General features: G+C 30.3%; 1 protein-coding gene across 1 annotated transcript in view; it reads left to right on the forward strand.

The window, feature by feature from the left end:
• LOC145271052 (uncharacterized) overlaps positions 1 to 8,452 on the forward strand; it is a 34,291-nt gene extending 25,839 nt beyond the window's left edge. The window contains exon 3 of the mRNA XM_080126599.1: positions 4,644 to 8,452. The gene's annotated coding sequence lies outside the window, so the exon portion shown is untranslated. The remainder of the gene's footprint in view (positions 1 to 4,643) is intronic.
• Positions 8,453 to 24,747: the final 16,295 nt, after the last annotated feature.

The following is a 24,747-nucleotide window of genomic DNA, read 5'->3' on the forward strand; positions in this document are numbered from 1 at the left end:
ACTGCACGCCTGTGGAACTCTGTTCCGTCTGCCTGCTTCCCACCTGACTACCACTTGGATGTGTTCAAGTCCAACGTTAACAAATTCCTAATGATCACCCCCTTAAGTAAGCACTTGATCAAATCTCGACACTAACGTAATGTACTTGCAATAACCCTTATCCCTGAGTGGCTTCCAGGCCTTGATAAGTGGTGACCAAAAAAAAAAAAAAAAAAAACTATGCCTTGGAATTTTTTGGAATTTTTCAAGCATTAAACCTAATGAGTAATAAAAAAAAAAAAAATGTAACAAAACAGATTTTCTGGAAAACTCCGGTTGCTCCCCTTTGGGGTACCTTTCGGGTTAAAACGGCTAAAATTGATACTTTTGTGCTTATTAAAAAAAATTGATGCCTTGGATTTTTATAAAACTTTCTGAAAAGTTGTAACTAACTGATTTCTATATAATTTTGTTTGTCTATACTTCGCGATAACTCTTTGGTGTGCACCAGGGGCTCTTTTAGGACTAATAAAAACATTCCATTTTTGGGACTATTTTTTACCATATTTGTCTAAAATTTTCTGTGTATGTTTATTTAGCAATTTTTTTTTTTTTTTTTTTTTTTTTTTTTGTTACATTTTCACCCTAAACAAGGCAAATTGCCACTTTGGTGTAGGGGGGTACTATCAGAGGCAACAACTACTGGGGTACTATGTACTATGGGAATTGGGCAGCAAAATGTCGGTCCACGTTACACTTGAACTTCTGCACGTCAGTACTGTTGGGGAAGCAGGGACCTGGAATGGAATTCCAGAGTCTAGCGGTTCTGGGGAAGAAACTACTGGAGTAAAAAGATCTCTTACATCTAGGGATCTCTACAGTGTGGGGGTGGGATTTAGCAGCCTGTCGGGTTTGTCGAGGTTGCTCACGTCGTGGGGGCACAAGTGATTGCAGTTCGTCAGAGCATTTACCATTAAAATACTTGTAGAAAAGGCAGAGGGATGCAACGTTTCGTCGATGGGACAGAGGCTGAAGCTTAGATGCCAGTTCAGGGCCTATCAGGTTTGCGACTCTCTTTTGAACCTTGTCAAGGAGCGAGAGACTAGTAGCCGATGCACCAGCCCAGATGTGACAGCAATACTCCATACATGGGCGAATGGTGGCCTTATAGAGGTACAGGATACTTTCGGGTGTTAGTAGTTTTCTAGCACGGTAGAGAGAGCCCACCTTTCTTGCAGCGGCCCTGGCAACGCCTTCAATGTAATTGTTCCAACTCATGTTTTCTGTGAACGTTAGGCCAAGGATTTTGGAAGATGTACTCTCAGATAAAGAGTCGTTGGCCATTGCTATAGGTGGTAGAGAGGGTTTCTTGTAAATTTTGCATGGTGCTGAACTCAAATTTAAATAAAGGCCTTGGGTACTTTTGGGGTTAAATGGGGGTGGGAGCAAATGATGGTCTTATTTCTTTTTTTTTGCATGGTGCAGAACTCAAATTTACATATGTTGAGGCCTAAAACTGCACAGTTTGTTCATTTTCGCCAGGATTTGATGTCGATTTGGGGCTAAATGGAGGGAGGGTATGCTGAATTTATTCATTTTTTTTTTTTTTATGCCTCGTTCACTGTGCACTTACGGGAGACTATCCATGCTTCACTTGTATTTTTTTTTTGTTTTTTTATCAAGGCCCAAAGGCCACTTGAGGATAAGAATTGATCATTAATGTACAGTAGTCAATGGGACAATGTCGTAGTAATCGTTAGTCGTGTGCATTTGGAAAATTGGATTATTTAAAGGGAACGGCTCATCAAGAATTTGTTTACATTGGACTTGAAGACAGCCATATTGTAGTCGGCTGGAAAGTAGAAAAACGGAAGACAGTTCCGCAGGTGTGCGGTTCTAAGAAAGATTTGTTTGTGGAATCTACGTTTAGGTTTAGGCACAGATAAAGAGTGGGGGAAATTATTGATAATGTTTTCAGATAGACGAGTTTTCTCATGAAAGTTTGGCGAGAGGGAACCCTAGATTGGAGCTCAGACGAGCACTTGCCATAAAAATAACGCTAAAATAGAGATGTTTGGATTTAGGCACGGATAACTGGAAAAAGTTTATCAAGCATCAGTTTTTAATGAACGTGCCATCTGTTTTTAGTTAGTACTAGCGAGGGGTACCCAGCGTTGCCCGGGTGTTTGTCGGGGTATGTGAAAAAAACCTGAAAATGTGAAAAAAAAAACGAAGCCTTCACGACGCGCAGTTGGAAAATAGTAAAGTGTTGAAAAAAACAGGTGCGTGTTTTTTATTGACGTGATGGCCATAGGTATTCAGCGGTAAGCATTTTGTGCGGGACAGTTTTGAATAAATCGGTTTGTTTGTTTTTAAAAACCCGTTCCCTGTTTATTAGGAGGAGCGAAATGAAAGCTACTGTCTGATATGACGAAGTCGACATTGAACAAACGTTACTTAGCTCTCTTGAGACAACTGGCTTTCGGCCTGTGATTGGAGTCGAGTTTCGCTTTTTTTTTATACCGAAAACCGAATGTAACGCGTGCCGATGCGGGAAATGTTGAATAATTAACGTTTGAAAGTCAATAAAATTAAATAGACAGGCGAGCTCCGTAGGTAACTCTGAGATATTACAATTTATAGATGATATAAAAAGTTTTAAGAAGTTGTGAACCGAGCAAGCGCTTCTCTGAAAGAAGCCTTTTGTGGATATCGAGGACAAGCTTACATACATACATGATGATGATGATGATGATGATTGCAAACGTCTTGTCAGACGAGTGCCACTCCCTCAGACACTTAATGTCCATGAGCCCAGAAATGACTTTTATTTTTCTTAGTTCTACTGGTGAATTCACACGCTCACGCAGGCATGATACTGAAGACGGTCATTGAGATCAATTATTACATGTTTCCAGCATTTCAAGCCTCCATGCGTCATAACTTTTCCATCGCCACAGGACCACTTTTATAGACAAATGCCTGAGGGGGTATCTATACAGAGGTGATGTTACACAGTCTTAGCTTAGTCTCTCTCTCGGTTCAAAATGTTGAGATCCAGCAACAAGCAAGAGCAAGATAGCCAGCAACAAGTTAAACTGCAGACTAGCTTAATGCGGGTACTGGTCTCCCGCTTTATGGTTTTTTAAATCAGAGATTTTCTTCTCCTTGAAAGGTTGCCTTCACCACGGCTTATGGGAGCCCTCTCCACACAAACACACGTAGTGCTAGTTGGCCGTTGAACCCGAAAAAGGGTTCATTCGTCCTTTGGAAGGTCTTGTTTTTAATCCTTCAGGGAGACTAGCCACCCTCCTCACCAAATAAGTCTGGGGGAACCAGTTTAGTCGCCGGTGACCCGACCATGAGGCAGGTAGTACTGGGTTACATGGTACCAGTAGCATATGACATGACCTGACATACATACATACATACATACATACATACATACATACATACATTTTTGCTTTTATATATATATATATAGATATATCTTAATTTTAATCACGCAGGTTAGAGTTTAGTAAACAAGTTCTTTTTAGTCCTCCAATTAATCAGAGAGGGACCTATGTTTTCAGTGGCGTCCGTGTGTCCGTTATTCTGGATGATTGCCAGATAACTGTCCATTAGTTTTTCCGGAAATTTTGCCAAAAATTGTATTTCATTAAATAGATGTGCACAGTAAAAAAAAAAAAGGTTTTTGCGAAAAATTCCTGTTGTGCCCCTAGGAGCTCAAAAGAGGTTAAAAAAAAATGCCACAAAATGGCCAAAAATGACATGTTTTGCCCCCATAACGTTTGATCCATTTGTTAGAATTTTTTGAAACTTGGCCAGAATGTGTAGGCCATTGTTCTTAATATAAATCCAGTATGGGTGACCCTGGCAAAATTCTGGTTCACATCCCCTGGGACTTTCAGTGCTATAAACGCCCCTTTTTGTGGCTCTTTTTTTTATATTTCTCAACAAAACCTTTGTCTGACTTATATAGTGTTTTTTCACGGTGGTCAACTCAAATATGCATATGTTATGGCCTGAAACTGCACTGTTTTCCATTTGCATTGGGGTTCAGTGTCCCCAGAGACTCAAAAATGGGCAAAAATGACACTTTTTGTCCCATAGCGTTTGATCCATCCATTAGATTTTCCTGAAACTTGGCCAAAATGTGGAAGCCATTGTTCTTAATATGAATTCAGTATACTGAAATTCTGGCAAAATTCTGGTTCGCATGCCCTTTTGGAGCTCTTTTTTCATATTACTCAAAAACTTGATATGTATGTCTATATGGTAGTTTTTTTTTTTTTTTTTTTCCCCATAACTTTTTTCCCCCCTAACTTTGCTTTTATCCCCCCCTAACTTTGCTTTTATCCCCCATAACTTTGCTTCCCCCCCATAACTTTGCTCCCCCCCCCCATAACTTTGCTTTTTCCCCATAACTTTGTTTTTATTTCCCCCCCATAACTTTGCTTCCCCCCCCCTAACTTTGCCCCCCCCAACCTTGCTCTCCCCCATAACCTTGCTCCCCCCCATAACCTTGCTTTTTTCCCCCCTCATAACTTTGCTATTCTCCCCCCATAACCTTGCTTTCCCCCACCCCATAACTTTGCTTTTCTTGTAACTTTTTTGTAACTGTTTGCTTGTCGTAACTCTTTTTTCGTCTTTAATTACAGAATATCCGTTTGCTTGTGGAAGACCAGTTAAAAAAAAAAAAAACCTGAGAAACACTGAACTTGACGAATCTTTACTGCGGATGACTTGGCTAAAAATCCAACCACATTGCATTACCAATATGGGTATCATTATGAATCGATGATTTCAAGCCACATTGCATTACCAATATGGGTATCATTATGAATCGATGATTTCAAACCACATTGCATTACCAATATGGGTATCATTATGAATCGATGATTTCAAACCACATTACATTACCAATATGGGTATCATTATGAATCGATGATTTCAAACCACATTGCATTACCAATATGGGTATCATTATGAATCGATGATTTCAAACTCGGCCCAGATGATGACTTAAGCCAACTCTTGCGGGATGTACATAGCTTCTCCAAAGATATTGGAATGAAGTTTAACCTCGACAAATATGCCCCGTGTTCCATCGGAGCTGGGAAAAAGGTCCAAACAAAAAAATGAAGATGGGTACATCAAGGAGAGCAGGCAAAATACAAATACCGAAGACAATAGACAAGAACGATTCAATTAAATTGAATATCTTTTATGGAGTGCATAAATATCTCCGCTGGACAATCCGTAAAAAGTGAAATATCGAACGCAGCAGCAAATCTTGGGAACATGTTTACCAGAATAAACAGTTGGAAGTAAGTCCTGCACCATCCCCTATGACGAGGAAATTCTTACAGCTACGTATTTAGAGAACGAAGCCACAAAACCTGACATAGTCGTATGGGAAAAAAAGGAGAAAGAGAACCTTAGTAGAAGTCAGTGTCCCCCAAGGACGCTTGGTTAAATATAACTTAAATCATTATCTGAATATTTATTGAATTAAAATAAAATTAAGAAAATTCTAACAACAACGAGAGGATTATAATGACGGGACAAGATCGAGGCTCGATGACCAATGGTTTAAAAAAAAAAAAAGAAAAAAAAGGGATGAGTGGTCTCAGCAATAACAACAGAGCTGAAAGGGAAAAGATTACGAAATACCTATGTCTTATTTATGACATGAAAAGAAATTGGAATCTTAGGAAGATTTTTATCATTCGAGTAATTATAGGAGCAATTGGACTCCGGGGGTGGGTGGGTGGGGGATTAAAAAAAAAAAAAAAAAAAACAACTACCAGGCAAATATACCCGGTAAATCAAGTGCAAGAGAGATTCATACTTAAAGGAACTGTCAGAATCCTAAAAAGATCTCTCGGTTGGAATATCCGAGTTAAGCGGATGAATGTTTGGCATCCAATAGGATGCCCCATCCCCAGCTTGAACAAACTGATGTGAAAACAACCAAAAAAAAAAAAAAAAAGCTATAAAGATTATGAAATACCTATGTCTTATTTATGACATGAAAAGAAATTGGAATCTTAGGAAGATTTTTATCATTCCAGTAATTATAGGAGCAACTGGACTCATGAAAAAGAATTTCAAAAACTATATGGCGAATACACCCGATGAACCAAGTGCAAGAGATTCAGGCAATTGCACTTAAATGGACAGTCAGAATCCTAAAAAGATCTCTCTGTTGGAACATCTATAAAGTCTGGCATAGTTATACGGGGAAAAGGAGAAATAAGCAACTTTTTTTTTTTTTTTTAATGTCGGATGAATTTTTGATGACGAGCAAAAATTGGAACGTTTAAGTTGTGAGGTTTGTGGATGAGCAATTTCTAATGAACAATTGAACGTGAATGCTTGACACGAATCACTTTCTTATGTGACGATGCTACGATTCCATGACAAATAACACCCTACCTGAGAGCCCATCCTTTAGCCTCCTCGGCTTAACACAGGCAACATAAATTGGAAGAATTACATTGAGGACGTTGCCAGGACTGCTGCAAAGAAGGTGGGCTCACTCAATCATACTAGAAAATTACTCGTATTCGAGAGTATCCTATATTTTTGCAAAGGCACAATTCACCCATCATTAAATGCCGGAAAAACCAGTTTCTACTTACTTTTTTCCTCGGACTTCCCTCCCTGTTTCCTGCTTTATTGTATCTTTATAAAGACAAATGAAAGTCAGTCATTTTTTTTTTTTTTTTTTTTTTTTTGCACCGTGCAGAACTCAAATGTACATATGTTAAGACCTAAAACTCAATCGTTTGTTCATTTTCACTAGGATTTGATGTCCCCTCGGGACTTTTGGAGGCTAAATTGGGGGGGGGGGGACTGCTGAACTTAGTCATTTTTTTATGCTTCATTAGGTTTATTGTTGGCTTAATATTCACCGGGAATATGAATTTGAACAAATGCATTGACAAGCCCGCTGTAATATTGTATTTCTGATGAACTCCTGACACTTGTGCCCCCCTTGACATACACCTTCACTGTTGAGATCACTAGATTGTGGAAAACCTTCTGCTCGACTAGTTTCTTTTTTCAAACGATAGACTTTGGAATTTCCTCCCATTTTCTGCTTCTCTGAGTGTATGAACTCACAGAGGCTTAAATGTACTGTATTTTTACAAACCGGACAAGTACCAAAATCCCACCCTTACACAGAGATCCCCTCCCCCCCCCCAGATGCAAGAAAGAAAGCCTTCTACTCCAATATAGTTGCTTCTCCAGAAGTTGCTAAGTTTACGTATCTGGGCAGCAACGAAGGTTCCACAGAGAGAAATATCGAAATTCGCATCTCGAAAACATGGGCCGCATTGGATGGGTTGCGTTCAGTACGGACTTTGGGGCTAACTAACAAATTGAAAAGGCAGTTATTCAGGGCAATGGTAGTCTCTGTCCTTGTTTGCGGTGCTACAACCTTGATCACTCACCAAAATGTTGAAAAGATAACGTATCTGGGCAGCAACTAAGGTTCCACAGAGAAATATCGAAATTCGCATCTCAAAAACATGCTGCTCAGCTCCTTACATAATATCTCTGCAACTTACGTCCCGATAGTAGCCTTCGTCTTCAAAGTGGCAATGCGCCGTGTTTGGGGGGGAAGATTGAATAATAAAAAAAAAAAAAATAATAAATAAACAAAAATCTCTGACTGTTAGAAAAAAAAAAAAAAAAAAAATCCAATCTAATAGGTCCCACACTAGCAGTTAAGCTCCAGCCTCTGTCGCATCACCAGTGTTGCATCGCTGTGCCTATTTTACAAGTACTTTAATGGAATCTGCTCTGATGAACATGTACACCTGACAAACCCGCTTAGCAACAAAATCACCAACTAGCAGCAAAATTCCACCCCTTTACTGTTGAGATCGTTGAATATCGGAAAAACCCTATTCTACGAGCTTCTTCCCTCAGACTTTGAGACTTGGAAATCCCCTCCCTGATTCCTGTTTCTCTTGAGTTTACTAAACTGCAGAAGTTAAATATGTACCATGAACAGACATCTCGATGCTCAGCTCCCCACGGTGTCTCCTGTTAAGACACAATACGAAATTGTAGCCCCTTATGTTCAGAGTGACAGTACACCTTGTTTGGGTTGGGGGGGGGGCGGACAGGAAGTGAACTTGCATGTTTTTATAATACGGCACAATCACGTTGACACAATGATGAGCCAGAACTGCTAGACTTTGGAATTCCCTTCCGGGTTCCTGTTTCCCCAATTGAACGGACATGTAGAAGTTCAAGTGTAAAGTGGCACTGTGGCTTGTTTGGAAATGTAATAAAAAAAAAAAAAAAAAAAAAACGTGAACAGACATCTTGCTGCTCAACTTCCTACATAGTATCCCTGCAACTTACGTCCCTGATAGTAGTCCCCTACACGATACACAATACCAAATTGTAGCCCCTTATGTTCAGGTGACAGTATGCTTTGTTTGGATTTTTTTAAAAAAAAAAACCCAAAAAAACTGAAGTAAACGTGTATATTTTTACAATACGGCACAATCGTGTTGACGCACCGGTTCCCGTCGTCCAAATAACAAACTTTTCAAGATCAAACCCACAATAGAAGAACGATTACCAGATACCAGAAGATCACATAGAGAGGAAGTGATTTTTTTTTTTCCCCGTATTCACATAGGACACACGCACATAACCACTCCTTCCTGCTAAAAAAAAGACCGTCGAGAATGTTTTGCATGCCAAGAACCTTTTACGGCAAAACTTTCTTTTGGATTGTGGCAATCTCGTGCATGCCAAGGCCGCTGGAAAAATGGTGGGATCTTTCTATCGATCCAGTAGATATCTCACTGCTGATGCAATTCTCTATCTATATAAGAGCCAGATACGTCCAAGGATGGAATACTGTTGCCACATCTGGGCAGGAGCTGCTAGAAAAGACTTGTCCTGCCTTGATAGGGTTCAAAATAGACTTCGTGGCCTGGTGGGAGATGTCCTTTTCTCTTCGCTGCAACCTCTATCTCACAGAAGAGATGTTGCGAGTTTGTCTCTGATGTATCATTATTTTCATGAAAAGTGTTCAACTGAGCTTCAATCTATGGTCCCCCCCTCGCCAAATTTTCACAAGAAACACTAGACTAGCTGAAAACATTATCAATAATTTTCCCCACTTTTTATCTGTGCCTAAACCTAAACGTAGATTCCATGAACAAAGCTTCTTTCTTAGAACTGCACGCCTGTGGAATTGTCTTCTGTTTTCCTGCTTTCCAGCTGTCTATAATATGGTTGTCTTCAAGTCCAACGTGAACAAGTTTCTGATGAGCCGTTCCACTTAAGTTAACAAATTTACTGAACTTCCATTACTATCGATTACTATATTGTCCTTTTGACTACTCTACACTCTTTAACTCTTATCCTTGAGTGGCCTATCGGCCTTTATAAGTGGTGACGCCTATGTAAAAAAAAAAAAAAAAAAAAAAAAAATATCCAGCAAAACTGTTACAATATCAACAATATGAAAGAACTATTTAAAAAAAAAAATAAATTCCAACAAAAAATAACGTTTCCGGAAAAAGTAAATCTATATAAAAGAATATAACCCTAACCCTAACCCTAACCCCCCCGGGGATGGGGGGGGGCACATCACAAAAAAAAGAAAAAGCACATCACTTAATGATGCAAAAAAGCTGATTTAATGAATAAATTAAAATCTCTAATCCACAAAAAAAACTCTGCATTAAATAACCAAAAGAACAAAAAAAGGGTTGATATGCCGTAAAACCAAACCAATTCCGTCAGATCGCCAAAATTAAGCAACGAGGAGCCAGAAATGCTAGACTTTGTAATTCCCTTCTGTTTCCCAACCGTACTGACATGTGAACAGACATCTTACTGCTCAACTCCCTACGTAGTATCCTTATGTACCTGATAGTAGCCCCCTTCATCAAAGTGTCACTGTTCCTTATTTGGGGTGAAAATGTAATTTTAAAAAAAAAAAAAAAAAAAAATCTACCGTGAAGAGACATCTTGCTGCTCAACTCCCCCCACAGTATCTCCTATTAGACGCAATACCAAATTGTAGCCCCTTTGTTTTGAGTGACAATATTCCTTGTTTGAGATGAAAACAAAAAAAAAAAAAACTGAAATGAACTTGCATTTTTTTTTTTTGTTCAGATGATAATTTCAAAACCTGCGAATAAGGTAAGAAAGTGTCTTTTTTATAAAATCGATGCCAAATTTGTCTGCAAGGTCACATGATGTGTGCAAAGAGTCCAAATTTTTCGCTGTCGGCAAAAATGTTAAAAGTATGTGTTCGGAATTCCAGTGAGAAGGCAAATTGTTTCCTTTGTTTTTTTTTTTCTCTCTCTCACGCCTATATCTCTGTGCACATATTTTTTTTTATTTTATAATTATTGAAAAGTTTTTATTTACGTCTTATTTTGATTTAAGAATTATTGAAATTATTTTTTTTTTTTTTTCATAATTATTGAAAAGTTTTTTTTTACGAATTATTGAAATTTTTTTTTTTTTTTCATAATTATTGAAAAGTTTTTATTCACGTCTTATTTTGATTTAAGAATTATTGAAATTATTTTTTTTTTTTTTCATAATTATTGAAGAGTTTTTTTTACGAATTGTTGAAATTATTTTATTTTTTTTTATTTTATAATCATTGAAGAGTGTTTTTTCCGTCTTATTTTGATTTAAGAATTATTGAATTTTTTTTTTTCATAATTATTGAAAAGTTTTTATTATGAATTGTTGAAATTATTTTATTTTTTTTTATTTTATAATCATTGAAGAGTGTTTTTTCCGTCTTATTTTGATTTAAGAATTATTGAATTTTTTTTTTTTTATTTTATAATTATTGAAAAGTTTTTTTTACGAATTGTTGAAATTATTTTATTTTTTTTATTTTATAATCATTGAAGAGTGTTTTTACGTCTTATTTTGATTTAATAATTATTGAAATTTTTTTTTTTTTTTCATAATTATTGAAAAGTTTTTTTTCCGTCTTATTTTGATTTAAGAATTACTGAAATAATTTCTTTTTAATAAAATAAAATCGGCATCAAGTGCGCTTGAAAGCCAAATCACAACGTAATATTAGGAAAAAAAAACATATTTTACTTGTTTGAATTTTATCACAAATATTTCAGAGGTATACTCCATCTGGTCGTCGGGAGAGAGACACAAATCTCCCGTCTGCTTTCCTCTGCTGCCTAAACCAATATCTGTCTCCCCCCCCCACTCTATACCCCTTCCCTTACTTGACCTATTTTTGGAGAGGTAGAAAGAGTAAGAATATAATAGAATAAGGTGTGACCGCTGGAGCCAGAAGGTGCATATATATATATATATATATATATATATATATGTATTATAATATTATTGGTAGTATTGTTTAATTATTTAAACAAAAAACACAATGTCTCTATCAAAGAGTGCTCAATGTTTAGACAGAGCAATATGAATATGTTGAATGTGAAAATTAGTGGCTACACATATGCAAATACGTTTCAGTGACCACCCTGCTAGGGAAAAATACATCATCAGGCCAAGAATATCCTTGGGATATTCTTGGCCTGATGATGTAATTTTCCCTAGCAGGGTGGTCACTGAAACATATTTGCATATGTGTAGCCACTAATTTTCATATTCAACATATATGTGATAGTATGAACCATTACCTCCCCTTAAAGAACTCTTCAGTAAAGAAGTCTCGGACATCCACCATACATAGGCACTTTCACAGAAAGTGCCTATGTATGGTGGATGTCCATCTGATCCAAAGAGGACGTTTGTGTTCTGCATCTCATCTGTTCACACGGAGGTGGCTCTGCAGCCCCAGTCTAGGGGCACATAGTCTAGTATCGCAACTTTAACCGAGTAACAGTCAAAGCCGATCACGTAAGGCTTCTTTAAGTAGTAGCTTAACATATTAGGAGAAAAAAGAAATAGAAAACAATGCAATTATTTAAGTAACACACAAATTACATTTATTAACATATTAGGAGAAAAAAGAAATAGAAAACAATGCAATTTTTTAAGTAACACACAAATTACATTTATTAACATATTAGGAGAAAAAAGAAATAGAAAACAATGCAATTATTTAAGTAACACACAAATTACATTTATTAACATATTAGGAGAAAAAAGAAATAGAAAACAATGCAATTTTTTAAGTAACACACAAATTACATTTATTAACATATTAGGAGAAAAAAGAAATAGAAAACAATGCAATTATTTAAGTAACACACAAATTACATTTATTAACATATTAGGAGAAAAAAGAAATAGAAAACAATGCAATTATTTAAGTAACACACAAATTACATTTATTAACATATTAGGAGAAAAAAGAAATAGAAAACAATGCAATTATTTAAGTAACACACAAATTACATTTATTAACATATTAGGAGAAAAAAGAAATAGAAAACAATGCAATTATTTAAGTAACACACAAATTACATTTATTAACATATTAGGAGAAAAAAGAAATAGAAAACAATGCAATTATTTAAGTAACACACAAATTACATTTATTAACATATTAGGAGAAAAAAGAAATAGAAAACAATGCAATTATTTAAGTAACACACAAATTACATTTATTAACATATTAGGAGAAAAAAGAAATAGAAAACAATGCAATTATTTAAGTAACACACAAATTACATTTATTAACATATTAGGAGAAAAAAGAAATAGAAAACAATGCAATTATTTAAGTAACACACAAATTACATTTATTAACATATTAGGAGAAAAAAGAAATAGAAAACAATGCAATTTTTAAGTAACACACAAATTACATTTATTAACATATTAGGAGAAAAAAGAAATAGAAAACAATGCAATTATTTAAGTAACACACAAATTACATTTATTAACATATTAGGAGAAAAAAGAAATAGAAAACAATGCAATTATTTAAGTAACACACAAATTACATTTATTAACATATTAGGAGAAAAAAGAAATAGAAAACAATGCAATTATTTAAGTAACACACAAATTACATTTATTAACATATTAGGAGAAAATAGAAATAGAAAACAATGCAATTATTTAAGTAACACACAAATTACATTTATTAACATATTAGGAGAAAATAGAAATAGAAAACAATGCAATTATTTAAGTAACACACAAATTACATTTATTAACATATTAGGAGAAAAAAGAAATAGAAAACAATGCAATTATTTAAGTAACACACAAATTACATTTATTAACATATTAGGAGAAAAAAGAAATAGAAAACAATGCAATTATTTAAGTAACACACAAATTACATTTATTAACATATTAGGAGAAAAAAGAAATAGAAAACAATGCAATTATTTAAGTAACACACAAATTACATTTATTAACATATTAGGAGAAAAAAGAAATAGAAAACAATGCAATTATTTAAGTAACACACAAATTACATTTATTAACATATTAGGAGAAAAAAGAAATAGAAAACAATGCAATTTTTAAGTAACACACAAATTACATTTATTAACATATTAGGAGAAAAAAGAAATAGAAAACAATGCAATTTTTAAGTAACACACAAATTACATTTATTAACATATTAGGAGAAAAAAGAAAAAGAAAACAATGCAATTTTTAAGTAACACACAAATTGCATTTATTAACATATTAGGAGAAAAAAGAAAAAGAAAACAATGCAATTTTTTAAGTAACACACAAATTACATTTATTAACATATTAGGAGAAAAAAGAAAAAGAAAACAATGCAATTTTTTAAGTAACACACAAATTACATTTATTAACATATTAGGAGAAAAAAGAAATAGAAAACAATGCAATTTTTAAGTAACACACAAATTACATTTATTAACATATTAGGAGAAAAAAGAAAAAGAAAACAATGCAATTTTTTAAGTAACACACAAATTACATTTATTAACATATTAGGAGAAAAAAGAAATAGAAAACAATGCAATTATTTAAGTAACACAAATTACATTTATTAACATATTAGGAGAAAAAAGAAATAGAAAACAATGCAATTATTTAAGTAACACACAAATTACATTTATTAACATATTAGGAGAAAAAAGAAATAGAAAACAATGCAATTATTTAAGTAACACACAAATTACATTTATTAACATATTAGGAGAAAAAAGAAATAGAAAACAATGCAATTATTTAAGTAACACACAAATTACATTTATTAACATATTAGGAGAAAAAAGAAATAGAAAACAATGCAATTATTTAAGTAACACACAAATTACATTTATTAACATATTAGGAGAAAAAAGAAATAGAAAACAATGCAATTTTTAAGTAACACACAAATTACATTTATTAACATATTAGGAGAAAAAAGAAATAGAAAACAATGCAATTATTTAAGTAACACACAAATTACATTTATTAACATATTAGGAGAAAAAAGAAATAGAAAACAATGCAATTTTTTAAGTAACACACAAATTACATTTATTAACATATTAGGAGAAAAAAGAAATAGAAAGAAAACAATGCAATTATTTAAGTAACACACAAATTACATTTATTAACATATTAGGAGAAAAAAGAAATAGAAAACAATGCAATTATTTAAGTAACACACAAATTACATTTATTAACATATTAGGAGAAAAAAGAAATAGAAACCAATGCAATTATTTAAGTAACACACAAATTACATTTATTAACATATTAGGAGAAAAAAGAAATAGAAAACAATGCAATTATTTAAGTAACATACAAATTACATTTATTAACATATTAGGAGAAAAAAGAAATAGAAAACAATGCAATTTTTAAGTAACACACAAATTACATTTATTAACATATTAGGAGAAAAAAGAAATAGAAAACAATGCAATTATTTAAGTAACACACAAATTACATTTATTAACATATTAGGAGAAAAAAGAAATAGAAAACAATGCAATTATTTAAGTAACACACAAATTACATTTATTAACATATTAGGAGAAAAAAGAAATAGAAAACAATGCAATTGTTAAGTAACACACAAATTACATTTATTAACATATTAGGAGAAAAAAGAAATAGAAAACAATGCAATTATTTAAGTAACACACAAATTACATTTATTAACATATTAGGAGAAAAAAGAAATAGAAAACAATGCAATTATTTAAGTAACACACAAATTACATTTATTAACATATTAGGAGAAAAAAGAAATAGAAAACAATGCAATTATTTAAGTAACACACAAATTACATTTATTAACATATTAGGAGAAAAAAGAAATAGAAAACAATGCAATTATTTAAGTAACACACAAATTACATTTATTAACATATTAGGAGAAAAAAGAAATAGAAAACAATGCAATTATTTAAGTAACACACAAATTACATTTATTAACATATTAGGAGAAAAAAGAAATAGAAAACAATGCAATTATTTAAGTAACACACAAATTACATTTATTAACATATTAGGAGAAAAAAGAAATAGAAAACAATGCAATTATTTAAGTAACACACAAATTACATTTATTAACATATTAGGAGAAAAAAGAAATAGAAAACAATGCAATTATTTAAGTAACACACAAATTACATTTATTAACATATTAGGAGAAAAAAGAAATAGAAAACAATGCAATTATTTAAGTAACACACAAATTACATTTATTAACATATTAGGAGAAAAAAGAAATAGAAAGAAAACAATGCAATTATTTAAGTAACACACAAATTACATTTATTAACATATTAGGAGAAAAAAGAAATAGAAAACAATGCAATTATTTAAGTAACACACAAATTACATTTATTAACATATTAGGAGAAAAAAGAAATAGAAAACAATGCAATTATTTAAGTAACACACAAATTACATTTATTAACATATTAGGAGAAAAAAGAAATAGAAAACAATGCAATTATTTAAGTAACACACAAATTACATTTATTAACATATTAGGAGAAAAAAGAAATAGAAAACAATGCAATTATTTAAGTAACACACAAATTACATTTATTAACATATTAGGAGAAAAAAGAAATAGAAAACAATGCAATTATTTAAGTAACACACAAATTACATTTATTAACATATTAGGAGAAAAAAGAAATAGAAAACAATGCAATTATTTAAGTAACACACAAATTACATTTATTAACATATTAGGAGAAAAAAGAAATAGAAAACAATGCAATTATTTAAGTAACACACAAATTACATTTATTAACATATTAGGAGAAAAAAGAAATAGAAAACAATGCAATTATTTAAGTAACACACAAATTACATTTATTAACATATTAGGAGAAAAAAGAAATAGAAAACAATGCAATTATTTAAGTAACACACAAATTACATTTATTAACATATTAGGAGAAAAAAGAAATAGAAAACAATGCAATTATTTAAGTAACACACAAATTACATTTATTAACATATTAGGAGAAAAAAGAAATAGAAAACAATGCAATTGTTAAGTAACACACAAATTACATTTATTAACATATTAGGAGAAAAAAGAAATAGAAAACAATGCAATTATTTAAGTAACACACAAATTACATTTATTAACATATTAGGAGAAAAAAGAAATAGAAAACAATGCAATTATTTAAGTAACACACAAATTACATTTATTAACATATTAGGAGAAAAAAGAAATAGAAAACAATGCAATTATTTAAGTAACACACAAATTACATTTATTAACATATTAGGAGAAAAAAGAAATAGAAAACAATGCAATTATTTAAGTAACACACAAATTACATTTATTAACATATTAGGAGAAAAAAGAAATAGAAAACAATGCAATTATTTAAGTAACACACAAATTACATTTATTAACATATTAGGAGAAAAAAGAAATAGAAAACAATGCAATTATTTAAGTAACACACAAATTACATTTATTAACATATTAGGAGAAAAAAGAAATAGAAAACAATGCAATTATTTAAGTAACACACAAATTACATTTATTAACATATTAGGAGAAAAAAGAAATAGAAAACAATGCAATTATTTAAGTAACACACAAATTACATTTATTAACATATTAGGAGAAAAAAGAAATAGAAAACAATGCAATTATTTAAGTAACACACAAATTACATTTATTAACATATTAGGAGAAAAAAGAAATAGAAAACAATGCAATTATTTAAGTAACACACAAATTACATTTATTAACATATTAGGAGAAAAAAGAAATAGAAAACAATGCAATTATTTAAGTAACACACAAATTACATTTATTAACATATTAGGAGAAAAAAGAAATAGAAAACAATGCAATTATTTAAGTAACACACAAATTACATTTATTAACATATTAGGAGAAAAAAGAAATAGAAAACAATGCAATTTTTAAGTAACACACAAATTACATTTATTAACATATTAGGAGAAAAAAGAAATAGAAAACAATGCAATTATTTAAGTAACACACAAATTACATTTATTAACATATTAGGAGAAAAAAGAAATAGAAAACAATGCAATTTTTTAAGTAACACACAAATTACATTTATTAACATATTAGGAGAAAAAAGAAATAGAAAGAAAACAATGCAATTATTTAAGTAACACACAAATTACATTTATTAACATATTAGGAGAAAAAAGAAATAGAAAACAATGCAATTATTTAAGTAACACACAAATTACATTTATTAACATATTAGGAGAAAAAAGAAATAGAAACCAATGCAATTATTTAAGTAACACACAAATTACATTTATTAACATATTAGGAGAAAAAAGAAATAGAAAACAATGCAATTATTTAAGTAACATACAAATTACATTTATTAACATATTAGGAGAAAAAAGAAATAGAAAACAATGCAATTTTTAAGTAACACACAAATTACATTTATTAACATATTAGGAGAAAAAAGAAATAGAAAACAATGCAATTATTTAAGTAACACACAAATTACATTTATTAACATATTAGGAGAAAAAAGAAATAGAAAACAATGCAATTTTTAAGTAACACACAAATTACATTTATTAACATATTAGGAGAAAAAAGAAATAGAAAACAATGCAATTATTTAAGTAACACACAAATTACATTTATTAACATATTAGGAGAAAAAAGAAATAGAAAACAATGCAATTATTTAAGTAACACACAAATTACATTTATTAACATATTAGGAGAAAAAAGAAATAGAAAGAAAACAATGCAATTATTTAAGTAACACACAAATTACATTTATTAACATATTAGGAGAAAAAAGAAATAGAAAACAATGCAATTATTTAAGTAACACACAAATTACATTTATTAACATATTAGGAGAAAAAAGAAAAAGAAAACAATGCAATTATTTAAGTAACACACAAATTACATTTATTAACATATTAGGAGAAAAAAGAAAAAGAAAACAATGCAATTATTTAAGTAACACACAAATTACATTTATTAACATATTAGGAGAAAAAAGAAATAGAAAACAATGCAATTATTTAAGTAACACACAAATTACATTTATTAACATATTAGGAGAAAAAAGAAATAGAAAGAAAACAATGCAATTATTTAAGTAACACACAAATTACATTTATTAACATATTAGGAGAAAAAAGAAATAGAAAACAATGCAATTATTTAAGTAACACACAAATTACATTTATTAACATATTAGGAGAAAAAAGAAATAGAAAACAATGCAATTATTTAAGTAACACACAAATTACATTTATTAACATATTAGGAGAAAAAAGAAATAGAAAACAATGCAATTATTTAAGTAACACACAAATTACATTTATTAACATATTAGGAGAAAAAAGAAATAGAAAACAATGCAATTATTTAAGTAACACACAAATTACATTTATTAACATATTAGGAGAAAAAAGAAATAGAAAGAAAACAATGCAATTATTTAAGTAACACACAAATTACATTTATTAACATATTAGGAGAAAAAAGAAATAGAAAACAATGCAATTATTTAAGTAACACACAAATTACATTTATTAACATATTAGGAGAAAAAAGAAATAGAAAACAATGCAATTATTTAAGTAACACACAAATTACATTTATTAACATATTAGGAGAAAAAAGAAATAGAAAGAAAACAATGCAATTATTTAAGTAACACACAAATTACATTTATTAACATATTAGGAGAAAAAAGAAATAGAAAACAATGCAATTATTTAAGTAACACACAAATTACATTTATTAACATATTAGGAGAAAAAAGAAATAGAAAACAATGCAATTATTTAAGTAACACACAAATTACATTTATTAACATATTAGGAGAAAAAAGAAATAGAAAACAATGCAATTATTTAAGTAACACACAAATTACATTTATTAACATATTAGGAGAAAAAAGAAATAGAAAACAATGCAATTATTTAAGTAACACACAAATTACATTTATTAACATATTAGGAGAAAAAAGAAATAGAAAACAATGCAATTATTTAAGTAACACACAAATTACATTTATTAACATATTAGGAGAAAAAAGAAATAGAAAACAATGCAATTATTTAAGTAACACACAAATTACATTTATTAACATATTAGGAGAAAAAAGAAATAGAAAACAATGCAATTATTTAAGTAACACACAAATTACATTTATTAACATATTAGGAGAAAAAAGAAATAGAAAACAATGCAATTATTTAAGTAACACACAAATTACATTTATTAACATATTAGGAGAAAAAAGAAATAGAAAACAATGCAATTATTTAAGTAACACACAAATTACATTTATTAACATATTAGGAGAAAAAAGAAATAGAAAACAATGCAATTATTTAAGTAACACACAAATTACATTTATTAACATATTAGGAGAAAAAAGAAATAGAAAACAATGCAATTGTTAAGTAACACACAAATTACATTTATTAACATATTAGGAGAAAAAAGAAATAGAAAACAATGCAATTATTTAAGTAACACACAAATTACATTTATTAACATATTAGGAGAAAAAAGAAATAGAAAACAATGCAATTATTTAAGTAACACACAAATTACATTTATTAACATATTAGGAGAAAAAAGAAATAGAAAACAATGCAATTATTTAAGTAACACACAAATTACATTTATTAACATATTAGGAGAAAAAAGAAATAGAAAACAATGCAATTATTTAAGTAACACACAAATTACATTTATTAACATATTAGGAGAAAAAAGAAATAGAAAACAATGCAATTATTTAAGTAACACACAAATTACATTTATTAACATATTAGGAGAAAAAAGAAATAGAAAACAATGCAATTATTTAAGTAACACACAAATTACATTTATTAACATATTAGGAGAAAAAAGAAATAGAAAACAATGCAATTATTTAAGTAACACACAAATTACATTTATTAACATATTAGGAGAAAAAAGAAATAGAAAACAATGCAATTATTTAAGTAACACACAAATTACATTTATTAACATATTAGGAGAAAAAAGAAATAGAAAACAATGCAATTATTTAAGTAACACACAAATTACATTTATTAACATATTAGGAGAAAAAAGAAATAGAAAACAATGCAATTATTTAAGTAACACACAAATTACATTTATTAACATATTAGGAGAAAAAAGAAATAGAAAACAATGCAATTATTTAAGTAACACACAAATTACATTTATTAACATATTAGGAGAAAAAAGAAATAGAAAACAATGCAATTGTTAAGTAACACACAAATTACATTTATTAACATATTAGGAGAAAAAAGAAATAGAAAACAATGCAATTATTTAAGTAACACACAAATTACATTTATTAACATATTAGGAGAAAAAAGAAATAGAAAACAATGCAATTATTTAAGTAACACACAAATTACATTTATTAACATATTAGGAGAAAAAAGAAATAGAAAACAATGCAATTATTTAAGTAACACACAAATTACATTTATTAACATATTAGGAGAAAAAAGAAATAGAAAACAATGCAATTATTTAAGTAACACACAAATTACATTTATTAACATATTAGGAGAAAAAAGAAATAGAAAACAATGCAATTATTTAAGTAACACACAAATTACATTTATTAACATATTAGGAGAAAAAAGAAATAGAAAACAATGCAATTTTTTAAGTAACACACAAATTACATTTATTAACATATTAGGAGAAAAAAGAAATAGAAAACAATGCAATTGTTAAGTAACACACAAATTACATTTATTAACATATTAGGAGAAAAAAGAAATAGAAAACAATGCAATTATTTAAGTAACACACAAATTACATTTATTAACATATTAGGAGAAAAAAGAAATAGAAAACAATGCAATTATTTAAGTAACACACAAATTACATTTATTAACATATTAGGAGAAAAAAGAAATAGAAAACAATGCAATTATTTAAGTAACACACAAATTACATTTATTAACATATTAGGAGAAAATAGAAATAGAAAACAATGCAATTATTTAAGTAACACACAAATTACATTTATTAACATATTAGGAGAAAATAGAAATAGAAAACAATGCAATTATTTAAGTAACACACAAATTACATTTATTAACATATTAGGAGAAAAAAGAAAAAGAAAACAATGCAATTATTTAAGTAACACACAAATTACATTTATTAACATATTAGGAGAAAAAAGAAAAAGAAAACAATGCAATTATTTAAGTAACACACAAATTACATTTATTAACATATTAGGAGAAAAAAGAAATAGAAAACAATGCAATTATTTAAGTAACACACAAATTACATTTATTAACATATTAGGAGAAAAAAGAAATAGAAAGAAAACAATGCAATTATTTAAGTAACACACAAATTACATTTATTAACATATTAGGAGAAAAAAGAAATAGAAAACAATGCAATTATTTAAGTAACACACAAATTACATTTATTAACATATTAGGAGAAAAAAGAAATAGAAAACAATGCAATTATTTAAGTAACACACAAATTACATTTATTAACATATTAGGAGAAAAAAGAAATAGAAAACAATGCAATTATTTAAGTAACACACAAATTACATTTATTAACATATTAGGAGAAAAAAGAAATAGAAAACAATGCAATTATTTAAGTAACACACAAATTACATTTATTAACATATTAGGAGAAAAAAGAAATAGAAAGAAAACAATGCAATTATTTAAGTAACACACAAATTACATTTATTAACATATTAGGAGAAAAAAGAAATAGAAAACAATGCAATTATTTAAGTAACACACAAATTACATTTATTAACATATTAGGAGAAAAAAGAAATAGAAAACAATGCAATTATTTAAGTAACACACAAATTACATTTATTAACATATTAGGAGAAAAAAGAAATAGAAAACAATGCAATTATTTAAGTAACACACAAATTACATTTATTAACATATTAGGAGAAAAAAGAAATAGAAAGAAAACAATGCAATTATTTAAGTAACACACAAATTACATTTATTAACATATTAGGAGAAAAAAGAAAAAGAAAACAATGCAATTATTTAAGTAACACACAAATTACATTTATTAACATATTAGGAGAAAAAAGAAATAGAAAGAAAACAATGCAATTATTTAAGTAACACACAAATTACATTTATTAACATATTAGGAGAAAAAAGAAAAAGAAAACAATGCAATTATTTAAGTAACACACAAATTACATTTATTAACATATTAGGAGAAAAAAGAAAAAGAAAACAATGCAATTATTTAAGTAACACACAAATTACATTTATTAACAGAGAAGGAAAAAAAAAAATGAAAGCGAAATGTTCTTTGAGTCCTAATATTCAAAGTTCATTCTTATAACATCGACTGAAAACTCCTGGGTGTAGAACCCATAAAAGGAGGGGGGGGCTGCATAATAATGTCCCATTATGCCGCTCTTAACAAGCCATTTAACGGTTAGAGAGAGCATCAATGATTAAAGGAAAGACTTACTTTGTAGAATATATTTTTTGAAGGATAGGAAAGGAAGAAAAAAAGAGTCCACCATCCAATGTTGTCGAATCGCGATTACTTCCCTTATATCTTTACAAGGCCTTTGACAAAGTATGGCATAAGGGTCTACTTCACAAGATTTCCAGCTACGGTATAACTGGAAATGTTTTCTCAATCATTAAATCATTTCTCTCTGATAGGCTCATAAGAGTAGTGGTAGATGGACAAAAATCGGAGGCCTGCAATATAAATGCTGGAGTCCCTCAGGGGTCAATCCTGGGCCCAACTCTCTTCCTGATCTACATCAATGACCTCCCTAAACACATACTTAAATCATTCGTTGACATCTATGCTGATGACACGACCATCTACGGCAACACATCAAAGGCTGTAAATGACGAGTCTAGGGGCACATAGAAATAAGAAAGAAAACAATGCAATTATTTAAGTAACACACAAATTGCATTTATTAACAGAGAAGGGAAAAAAATGAAAGCGAAATATTCAAAGAAAGAAAAAAAGAGTCCACCATCCAACGTTGTCGAATCGCGATTACTTCCCTTGTATCTTTACAAGCACGTTTTTCTTACTGCAAAAGTTTCTTTTGTTGAAGACATAATTTCCGTAGATAGGATCCTTTTCTTGGTTTTCCATTCAACACAATTTTTTCTTAGCTAGCAGCATCCGTCTAGCTCTCCGTTGATTACTCGTGATTCTCGCGATCTTGCCTGGTCGTTCATGCCTTTGTGCTTTAGGCGTAGTTACTCTTCTTCGGCACTTGTTCTACAGTCTTTTAGAACAGTTCCTGTTCGAGACGTGCCACATCCGTATATTCTCGGCTTCTTGTCTGCGTCTCCATTAATTATCCTTTTTTAGGGCTTATCTGCCCGACCTGAAACCCGTCCCATTCCTAGGACTGTTGTTTCAAATTCCCGAGTCTACAGACACGTCTGCTCATTACAAAATCTTGTCTGCCACTGATTAAATTGGCGGTTAATTTGTATTATTTGTACGATCGTTTCGGAAAACAGTGCTTTTTATTGTGGTAGACATCAAGTTACGGACAGTAATTATTACATATAGTTTTTTAATAAGCAAGGTCTCCTCGTCAGCAAATTTTGAAGGGTTTTTATTAAATTTAAAAGACACCATAAATAAACCTAGCATTAAAAGTAAGGCAGATGTATCTTTTAATTTTTCGCCTTAACACTTGTCATTTCAGCACGTTCCAGTACCTCAGAGTTGGTGCTATGGCTCTGCCAGGGTATTTTCATAATTCGCCTTAATTTTGTTTGTCGGAAGTGTTCCAGATGTTTTATTTCGCTCCTGTATAGTGTACGACAATCATATCTATATATGATGATTGCGACGTCTTGTCAGACGAGTACCACTCCCTCAGAAACTTAAAGTCCATGAGCCTGAAAATGACTTCCATCGCCACAGGACCATTGTTATAGAGGGAGTATATATACACAGATGATGTTACAGAGTCTTAGCTTTGTACGACAGCTAAGTCTCTCTCTCGGTTCAAAATGTTGAGATCCAGCAACAAGCAAGAGCAAGATAGCCAGCAACAAGTTAAACTGCAGACCAGCTTAATGTGGGTACTGGTCTCCCGCTTTATTGTTTTTAAATCCGAGATTTGCTTCTCCTAGAAAGGTTGCCTTCACCACGGCTTACGGGAGCCCTCTCCACCCCATAATGCACACATACATACACACAAACACACATTGTGCTAGTTGGCTGTTGACCTCGAAAAAGGGTTCATTCGCCATTTGGAAGGCCTTGTTTTTAATCCTTCAGGGAGACTAGCCACCCTCCTCACCAAACAAGTCTGGTGGGGGAAC

The sequence above is a fragment of the Euprymna scolopes genome, chromosome 46 (assembly GCF_053919585.1).
Source record: "Euprymna scolopes isolate OS-2025 chromosome 46, ASM5391958v1, whole genome shotgun sequence".
Lineage (NCBI taxonomy): Eukaryota > Metazoa > Mollusca > Cephalopoda > Sepiida > Sepiolidae > Euprymna > Euprymna scolopes.